We start from the raw sequence: 9,654 nt of genomic DNA on the forward strand, positions 1-9,654 counted from the left end.
TACGGCACATTTAGTGAATTTGATGAAATCTATAGGTCATCTTTCTAGAAAAACATATGAACAATTTGCTTTTAGGATCAGGGATTCTCAGAATCCCTACATGGCTCATCAGTGGACTCCCTGGGGTCCTTTATCGAATGAAAAATAGACTTGCCACATTTCAAAAAACACTGGTGGGAAATGTGCTGGAGACTCATGTTTTCAATTCACTGGGGGAATAGCAGGCCCTAAGAGAAGGTAAAGGTGTAGCAGCTTCCATGCCAAATGGGCAGAGTTTACTGATAGAATGCTGTGTTTGCCAGTTCCCTGAATGAAATTTATCAGTCACTGATGATCCTGGATTAAGAGATTTGCCTTCATGCCTCCTAGAGAAAGTATGATAGACTTTTAAATCCCTCTCAGCTGGTTTGCAGTTTTCTAAGAGGAAAGGGCTCTGTTTGCCTCAACTTTTATTACAAAGCCAACATTAAGTAAAGGTAAACATTTACCCAACAACTTTACAGCAAAATAATTTGGGAGAAGGGAGAAGGGACAGGGAACATAATTTAAAATCCATGTCACCAGTGGCTGACGATTTATTGCAACCCCAGCCTCCGCGACTGCTATTTCATTAATCCATAGTCATTGTAGCGGCATGCTTTTTTCACATCAGTAACTTGACGCCATTAGTCGCTCCTCTGGGATGAGAACACATTTAAACTGAAAATGAACACGCTGGGCATAATTTATAGCCATGCCATATGAATGCCAAGAGTGCGGGGGAGGAAGGCTGCCCGGGAAGCCTGCTGGGTGCTCAGGACCTGCTTCCCCTAGTCAGGCAAGAGGGGCAGGCGGGCGGGAGGGCAGCAGAGCCTGGGGGAGCCAGACAGCCACAAACCACAGAGGCCCCTCAGTCAGACTTCACTGCAAGGGATGAAAGAAATTCTGTACGTGGGGGCCTGTCCCTCAATTATGTCTTGAAAATTCTTTTCTGGTCCCACCGGGAGTTGATGTTCCGCTCCCTCAGAGTAACCCACTAGGATTCTACAAGGAGAAGATTCTGGGCATTGTCTGGGGAGCACCATGAAATCCTCATGACAAGCAATCATTGGAGGAAGCTTCGGGAAGACACTGGAGCCCTCCATTTCCCTGAAGTCTGTAAGAGATCAAAATGATTGAAGGAAAGAATCAGCAACACCTCCAAATTGGGCTTTTCCCTTAAAAGTTTTGAGCTTTGTAAATATCAAATGCTGTTGGCTCCCTGTCGATATATTCAAAACCTACCAAACTGTACTGAAAAACTGATGCTTTGTGTTTGGGTTTTGGATCTGGAATATCCCCCAAAGTCTCACGTGTTGAAGGTTTGGTCTCCAGTGCAGCAGTGTTCAGATGTGGGGCTCTTGGGAAGCGATTTTATCATGGGGGCTCTGACCTCATCAGTGGATTAATCCATTGATAGCTTCATAATTGATGGCATTACTGGGAGGTGGTCGTAACTGCAGGAGGTGGGGCCGAGTTGGAGGCAGCAGTCAGTGGGAGTGTGTCCTGGAGGGGTATAGCTGGTGCCCAGCTCCTCCTATTTCTCTCTCTCTTCACTTTGTGGTTTCCATGAGCTGAGCAACTACCCTCTGCCACACCCTTCCACCATGATGTTCCTGCCTCAGAGTCTGCCCTCCATAGACTGAAACAGTGAACCAAAATGAGTCTCCCTGCTAAGTCGTTTGCCTCAGATATTTGGTCCCAGTAATTGGGACAAACACACTAACACATTCTTCCTTCCATATTGAGGTCACACAATCATTTTCCTCCTACTCTTCAGCACGGAAACTCAGTCATTGACTCTCTCTACTCCTTTATGAAGGGGATAAATTTCTGTTCTTAAGTGCTTTATTTTTAAAATTTCATTCATTTTTAGTTCTTATCCATTCCCAGTACCTTTTCAGCCTCCCACCACCTCACTCCTCTGCCACTGCAGAGATTCATCATTGATCCCGTCTATCCTTCCTCTTGTCCTTCTCCCTCATAGCTGTCAGAGTAAACTCCCAGAAACACGGTTTCATCATTTCCCCTTGAAACTCCTCTGTCCAGATCTTAGGGTGACTCCCATTGCCGCCTAAACTCCAAGTTTCAGTCTGGCTTTCATAGCCTCAGACTACGGATTTACTGATCCCCATTGGAACCTGCTGCTCCAGCTGGATTCGCCTCCCTCCCCAGACCTTCTCTGTCAGGTTTTTTGGTTGATTTGTTTCATGCTAACTAAATTTTATTTATTCTCCATGTACCTAAATGTTCCCCATTTGTAAAGGTCTAACCCATGCCACCTTCTAACACTTTCTTCTTTTATTGATTCAGATATGTTGCAGTCTGTAGCTGTAATTATCATTTTTGATGCTCATGTTGTATCAATCTTCAATTTGGTCCCTTAATTTAGGACCTTTAAGATAATAGAGTCCCCTTCAATGATTGGGAGAGACACAAGATGGAAATAAAGGTTTTATACTTACAGATCCTGTCGGGGTAACGGATGCCTGTCGGCCACACACGTGGAAGTTAGGGAGTACATGGAGAGAGAGGGGAGCTGGCCTGGTGAACCTGCTTTTATTAGAATCCAGGGTGGAGAACATAGCCAGCAGGAGGGCAGGGTGGCGAAGGGGCAGTTTAAACCAAGCAGGCATGAAATGTGAAGCAAATTGATGTAAAACCCTTTTCTGGGAGGAAAGGTCATCTTGGAATTCTGCTGACTGTAAGGCCAAGGTGAGTTTAGAAGGAATGATAAGGGGAATTGATCAAGGCCAGGTAGCCAAACACAAAATGAACCACAAGTCAGCATATTTGCCACAGATGTCAACAAAGGTCCTTTGTCCCATGTGTGCCTGTGCCTTTGGAAACACTTTTTGACTCTTGGGTACTGCAAGATGTTCCAGGCCCACCTTGCACTTTCCTATCCTAGACTAGGGGCTTGCCAATCTCCAGGGAGCCCTGGTTTCTACATTAACGAATGATATTTGGAAGCCCCCACCTGGGCATCACATTTGCTTATTGCCACTAGAGCACCAATGGCTTCCTAGACCTTTTTAAAATCATGAGTTGACACTGATAGGATACCGCAAATTAAAATCTAGCATCCAGGGATGCTCTTCCTCTTCCTCTTCCATATTTGTGTCTTCATCCTGCATGCAAAATACTTTTGAAATTCCTACAATAGAACCACTACCAGTAGCAAACTTAAGAAGTAAAATTTAATATTCATTTATAGTACCCTTGTTTCCTTAAATAAGAAGTTGCGTGGTCAGAATACTATGTTTAAAAGGGACTTCAATTAGTCTTCTTTTCTGGCTATGTTTTTGATTTGATAGCCAATTAGGTTTGACTTTATTTTTATTCAAATGTAGAAGGCTTCTCCATCATCATTGATTTATGTCAGTATATAAATATCAATACAAATACACAATATGTATCATATTTTGCTTTACAAATAATACTATAATGATAACATTGGGAAAATGTTTTTTCACACTGCTAGAAATGTATCTTCAGGATAATTTCCTAGAAGGGAAGTCACTGAGACAAAGGATAAATGCCCATGTCATTTTATCAGTTATGGTCAAATTCATCCCAAAATGCGTTGTAAAACAAGGCATATTTTCCCTCTGGCTGCTCCTCAAAGTGGCGGTCCAGCTTGTGAATTTGTTGTTAAGATGATAAGTGAGAGATGGTATCTCAGCGTAATGGTTTTAATTTGTATTTTTCTTACTAGTAAAGTTGGGTATCTTCTCAAATATTTAAAAGCCTCTTATCTATCTTTCTGTGAATAAACTTCATATGTATGTCTTTTGCCCCCCTTTTTTTTTTCACATGCTCTGATGTTTTTCCCCCTTTGTCTTTAGCTCTATATATCTTAGGGGGATTTCCCCTTTATCTGTGATATTTAATCTTCCATTTTGTCATTTTCTTGTTGTTGTTGACTTTGCTTTAATATTTTGCTTTGTGTTCTTTGGAACATTAGCATTTTCAAAAACATTCTTTAAGCATTTCACTCCCTGATGGTCCGTTCCTAGGATTAAGCCCCACAATCTCCCTCAGATTGTTGTTGATTCTTTACTCTTCATGAGTTGAGATGATAAACTTCTTCATTTTCCACCCATTCAGTGACCTACGTGTCTTTAGCCAGCATCGTTCTTAAGATTTTTTTTTTAACCTAGTAGAGTGAGCCAGAGTTCAGATGTTTACTTCTGACTGTCTGGAACGTCAGTGGTCTCACTTTTCTGGGTTGCCTCAGTTTCCCTTTAGACTAGATACTGTGGTTACCCTGATAGACTTGAGCATCCCCTGGGTTCAGGTGTGATCCTCCTTCCCTCCACTGTACAGCGGCAATTTGATAACATGATCAGTTGACCCAACCAGAGCAGGAATCTGCTTGTTTGCCTGTTGATCACAAGGCTTTAAAATGGCCAGATGGCAGTTTCAACTCCTTAATAATGGAAGCCACAGTTGTATTCCCTGGAGAGATCATTCCTTTCTTATAAACCAAGATATATAAGCCAACAGACAAAGGTACAGGGATACGAAGCAACAGTTCTGCAAGTGCATTATTAATCGTGATCATGAGAAGCAACCTGTCTCCTTACCTTCTGTTTGCTTCCTAGAACATGTGTTCTGTCTATGAGAGAAACGACTTTGCCTATCAGATGATGATTCAAAGCATGTCCTGAAGGAGAGCAGGGAGTCTCCCAGAGAACGACATACTGAGTTTTATCCTTCTACCACTCCCATCAGGCCAGCTGTTTCTGAGTGAAGAGACACCAGCAAGGCCCATAAACTCTGTGGACTTGAGCTGATTGCGGCATTTCTGCTGTTAGCAAGTTAGTTCCTTGCTCCAAAGGTTTGACATCATAAATTCCACAATCTCCTCTGAGTTTGTTTTACTTCTTCAATCTAAAGCTTTGTCACCAGAGGTGATCCAAGAAAGTGCTAGACAGGGGAAATTCAGATTAGGACAAGAGTGTCCTTGATGTGCATGACAGAAAAGAATTTTAGCAGGCATCAACTACTGAGCGAGACATGGAAATTTAACTTAAGAAATACTCTTTCAAGGGACAATGTCTTGAGAGTGAGACATGCATTTCAGGTCTCTGGTCCTTCTTAAAGGAAACTTGGTGAGGGTTGTGCATGGGAAGGTATGTGGAGATGATGTCAGTCTGGTGATTACAAGATGGTTTATGATGATCTGGCAATTCTCAGCATCTGTAGGCTGACATCATCTCCATTATCTGATCAGTAGATAACATTGGGAGTACCCTATATTATAGGTTTCTGGGAAAGTACCTTATATTACAGGCTTTATATCACCCTTTATTCAACCTATTCTAAAAAATATGTGTATTAGGGGGCTGGATAACAATGCACAGGGCAATTTTCATGAGTGGATAAAGCAATTCAGTGAGACTCTGTCTCTAAATACAATACAAAATATGTCTGGGGATGTTTCAATCCCTGGTATCCCACCAAAAATATTATTAGAGCAAGGATCAAGCCGAATTTTTCAATATGGGTACACGTGGAAAAAATCGTGGATTTAATGTTTTAGCCTGAGAGCTTGTAGTGATTATAATCGTTTTCTTTCTTGCTCGACTGAACCCTAGACTCAGTTTTCTCATTTTGTAAGACTGAGGTTTCAGAACTTACCTAGTGTGATAAAGAGAAAACATCTTAAAGACTTTAGGAGATACACACATTGGAATATTTTATCATGATTACCTTATCCTCACAACCATCCCATCTCCATGATATTTCCTAAAGTATACTCTTGTTGCTAATGCACTGAAATTGCTTTAGTGTGGGGAGCCTCAACATCTTTGGAGAACTCTGAGGTGGCTGTGCTCTTCAGAACCCAGGGATAAGGATGGGAAATTCCAGCACTGAAATGAGTTCTCCAGTTTCTCTAGGAACAAGGAGATCCCAGAGGAGCAGAACTTAACCTCCAGAACCAGGTGGGGCAGTAATTATAATGTGTAGGTTAGACAGAATGTTTTGACTTCAGGCAATTATTTTTTCTCTATCCATTTGCAAGGACCCCTAGAAGCAGTTTGCTTTTACATGGTAGGACCAACAGTACACCTTCACCATGTTGCCTTAGGGCTATTTAAATATTTCTGCCAAAATCTGTTTTTCACAGATATTTATCATCTTGACATCCCACAGAACATCACTTGGGTCCACTACACTGATGGCATCATGATAAACTGACCTCATGAACAGTAAGAAACGGATACCTTCACTAATTTGGTACCTTCACTGCACATTCCAGAACCCTCATGTGATAGTTCAGTTTCTGTTATAACAGTCTGCAGAATTTTAGGCTGTTCCCTTCAAAGTGAAAGATTGAGTTGTTGAGCCTTATAGAATCTACACAAAGAAAATGGCACAGCACTAGTAGACTTCTTTGGATTTTTCAGGCAGTGTGTACTATTTGACTGTGCTATTCCAATCCACTTACTGAGTGATTCAGTGAAAGGAAGATCCCTAGGATTTTGGAGCAAAGCCACTTTGTCTTCTGTAGGTGATTCTTTATAGAAACAGCACCTGGCTTGCAACAGAACTTCCCCACATGGAGTGTTACCTAATTCATCATAACATAATGTTTAATGTCTGAAGAATCAATCTATCACCAAGTGGAAATAGCATAAACAGAGGCCAGGAACAAGTAGTCATGAAGATGTGAATAAGTTGCATGAGAAGTAGCACAGGTCCTCATGACACCTGTTCTTGCTGTTCTACTGTCTTTTATCAGTTCACTCTTTTGGCCACATAGAAATTTTCTTTTTTTTAAACTGGGCAGTAACTGTAGGAAGGTAGGATGTGGCTGGAGGAGGTAGGCCCCTGGGTGTCCTTGATCCACTTTGGGTTGAGTTTTATGCAGGATGGGGGTGGTACGTTCATTTCATTTTGCTACATATGAATTTCCAATTTCCCCAGCACCATGTATTAAAGAGGCTATCTTTTCTCCAATGTATGTTTATGGTGCCTTTGTCTAGCATTTAACTGTATTATATGTGTTTGTCTCTGTGCCTTCTATTCTGTACCACTGGTCTTCATATCTGTTTTGGGGCCAATGCCATGCCATTTTTGTTATTATAGCTCTGTAGTATAATTTAAGATCTGGTATTGTGATGCCTCCTGCTTCACTTTTCTCAGAATTGCTTTGGCTATTCTGGGCCTCTTATTTTTCCAAATGAATTTCATGACAACTTTTTCTGTTTCTATGAAGAATATCATCAGAGACTTAATAGCAATTGCATTAAACCTATATAGTGCTTTTGGTAGTATGGCCATTTTGACAATATTAATGCCAACTGGCCTGGAGATTTTAAATCAGTGCACCTCCAGGGCCCAGCAACTGCCAGTCTATGCAGGAATCTCTCCTGGGTTCCACCCATGTGGTGGAGGAGCAATGTCTTTGATCTCTATACTCTCTGTACCCAGACATGCCTCAGACCTCTCCAAAATGTGGCTCCTTCAGTTCCCTTAGGCTTTCACTTTGCTTGTGGAAGGATGACTCTGTCTGGTGCCTTGGGCTTTGGCAGTGGCTTTGGCACTGGAGATTTCTTCCTTGTTTAATTGTATCCAACCTGCTAAGTCCCTGATCTGCTTTGAATGTCCAGAATTAAATTCCAGTAATTACTCCCTCCCCTTTTATTGTTCACCTACCTTGCTAACAAGCTACCTGTCTGCTTTCTTTGTTTCATGCCACAGAGCAACCAGGAAAGCAATGGTCTGTATTCCACCATCTTGAAAAACCTCTGGAAATTCTTAAGTCCAGTTGGCAAAGAAGAAAAAAGGTGGACCTGCAGATTGTTCTTTGTGGTACCCTGGACTTAGCCTGCAGTGCACTAATGTAAATATTACAGCACCAAGGATACCCTAATAGACAGAGTAAAGCATTCTAATAGGCAGAACTTGAAGAAGTACATCTGATTTTCTCCCTTGTCAGGATGAAAAAATACCTTGAGGTATAGATCTGCACTAACACATGGGAATATCTAATGGTTAGGCCAGATGGTCAGATGCTTAATGATAAATATTAAAAAGACTGTTAACAGAATTACAGGGAAGAAATAAATGGATTTACCCCCTAAAATGGGAAGAATGTGAGGATATTTATATCCCACTTATTTGCTCTCTAAAAGACAATCTATAAGACTATAGCTCTTAGTAATCAGACAAGATTATTTTGGGAATATCAGATTTTTGTCAGTCACACTGGCATATGACCAATAAAATTATATTTAAAGTAACCAAGGACACAGAGATGGAGATCATTTATGGACTTAATAAGATAGAGTTCCTCTTACCACAGGTGACCTAACTACCATCAGAATACCAGAATACCAAAAGCAGAGACCAAACCCAAAATTCCACTATTCCCTAGTGAAACCAGTCTGCCATCTGGAAACAGATTAAGATGAATTATACTGTATACTTTTCATTATGGAATGGAGAATTATTTGTCCTTACTGTGTGTGGCAGGGAAGGACACACATGTATATATATTCTCTTCTGTGTATGTATAATGAGTCTTCCTTCCCCACAATTTCTCTACCAGAGCCATGTTCATATGTTTACAGAATACCCTCTTTATTTTCCTGATATCCTATATAACACTGCTCCTAGGTGAGGAGCTAATTTTACAGCAAAAAGATAAAATATGACTATGTGCTCAAGTCCATGGAATTCCCTGGTCTTTTCATATAACCCATCATCCAGAAGCAACTGTGCTGACAGAATAGAGGTATGGTCTAAAGAAGTTTCAATTATGACATCAGCTTGGAGATAAGCCCAGGATATTGGATATTCCCTATCCCTCCCCCATTTTAGGCACTTATCCTATAATGTTTAATTTAGGGTATCTTTACATTTACCCTAATTAGTGCCTGAAGGTATCTTTGAGCCAGGGACCATCTGATTTCTTTAATCTGCTATGGGATAGTCTCAGCAAATATTTATTCATATATTGCTTCTATCCCTTTTCTTGTTTTCTAAAACCTATCTGTTCTTTTTAGATGTACATATGACAGTAGAGTGTATTTTGACATATCATACATACATGGAGCATAACTTATTCTAATTAGAATCCCATTCTTGTGGTTGAGCATGATGTAGAGTTACACTGGTCCTGTATTCATATATGAATATAGGAAAACTATGTCTGATTCACTCTACTGTCTTTCCTATTCCCACCCTCTCTCCCTTCCCTTCATTCTCCTTGGCCTAATCCAATGAACTTCTTTGCTCTCCATTTGTGTTAGCATTTGCATAGCAGAGGAGAACGTTTGTCCTTTGGTTTTGGAGGACAAAACTTATTTTACTTAGCATGGTAGTGTCCCATTTTATCCATTTAGTGGCAAATGACATAATTTCATTCTTTTTTTTTTTAATGGCTGAGCCTTCTCTTGCTTTTTAAAAGACTACAATTTCCGTGTACTATTCCTTCCTTCTGTCCCCCCTTATCTTTTACCCTTTCTTTCATTTTCTGTTCTTCTGATTCTATTTCATTCTATATTTTTTTCCTGAGTTTTCTTCTAGTTTATAGTTCTCTCTTCAATTGAGTCTAATTTATATTATTATACCTAACCATTTAGTTTTAATTTCATCTACATTATTTCTCACCACAAGTTT

Source organism: Ictidomys tridecemlineatus, chromosome 10 (assembly GCF_052094955.1).
Source record: "Ictidomys tridecemlineatus isolate mIctTri1 chromosome 10, mIctTri1.hap1, whole genome shotgun sequence".
Taxonomy (NCBI): domain Eukaryota; kingdom Metazoa; phylum Chordata; class Mammalia; order Rodentia; family Sciuridae; genus Ictidomys; species Ictidomys tridecemlineatus.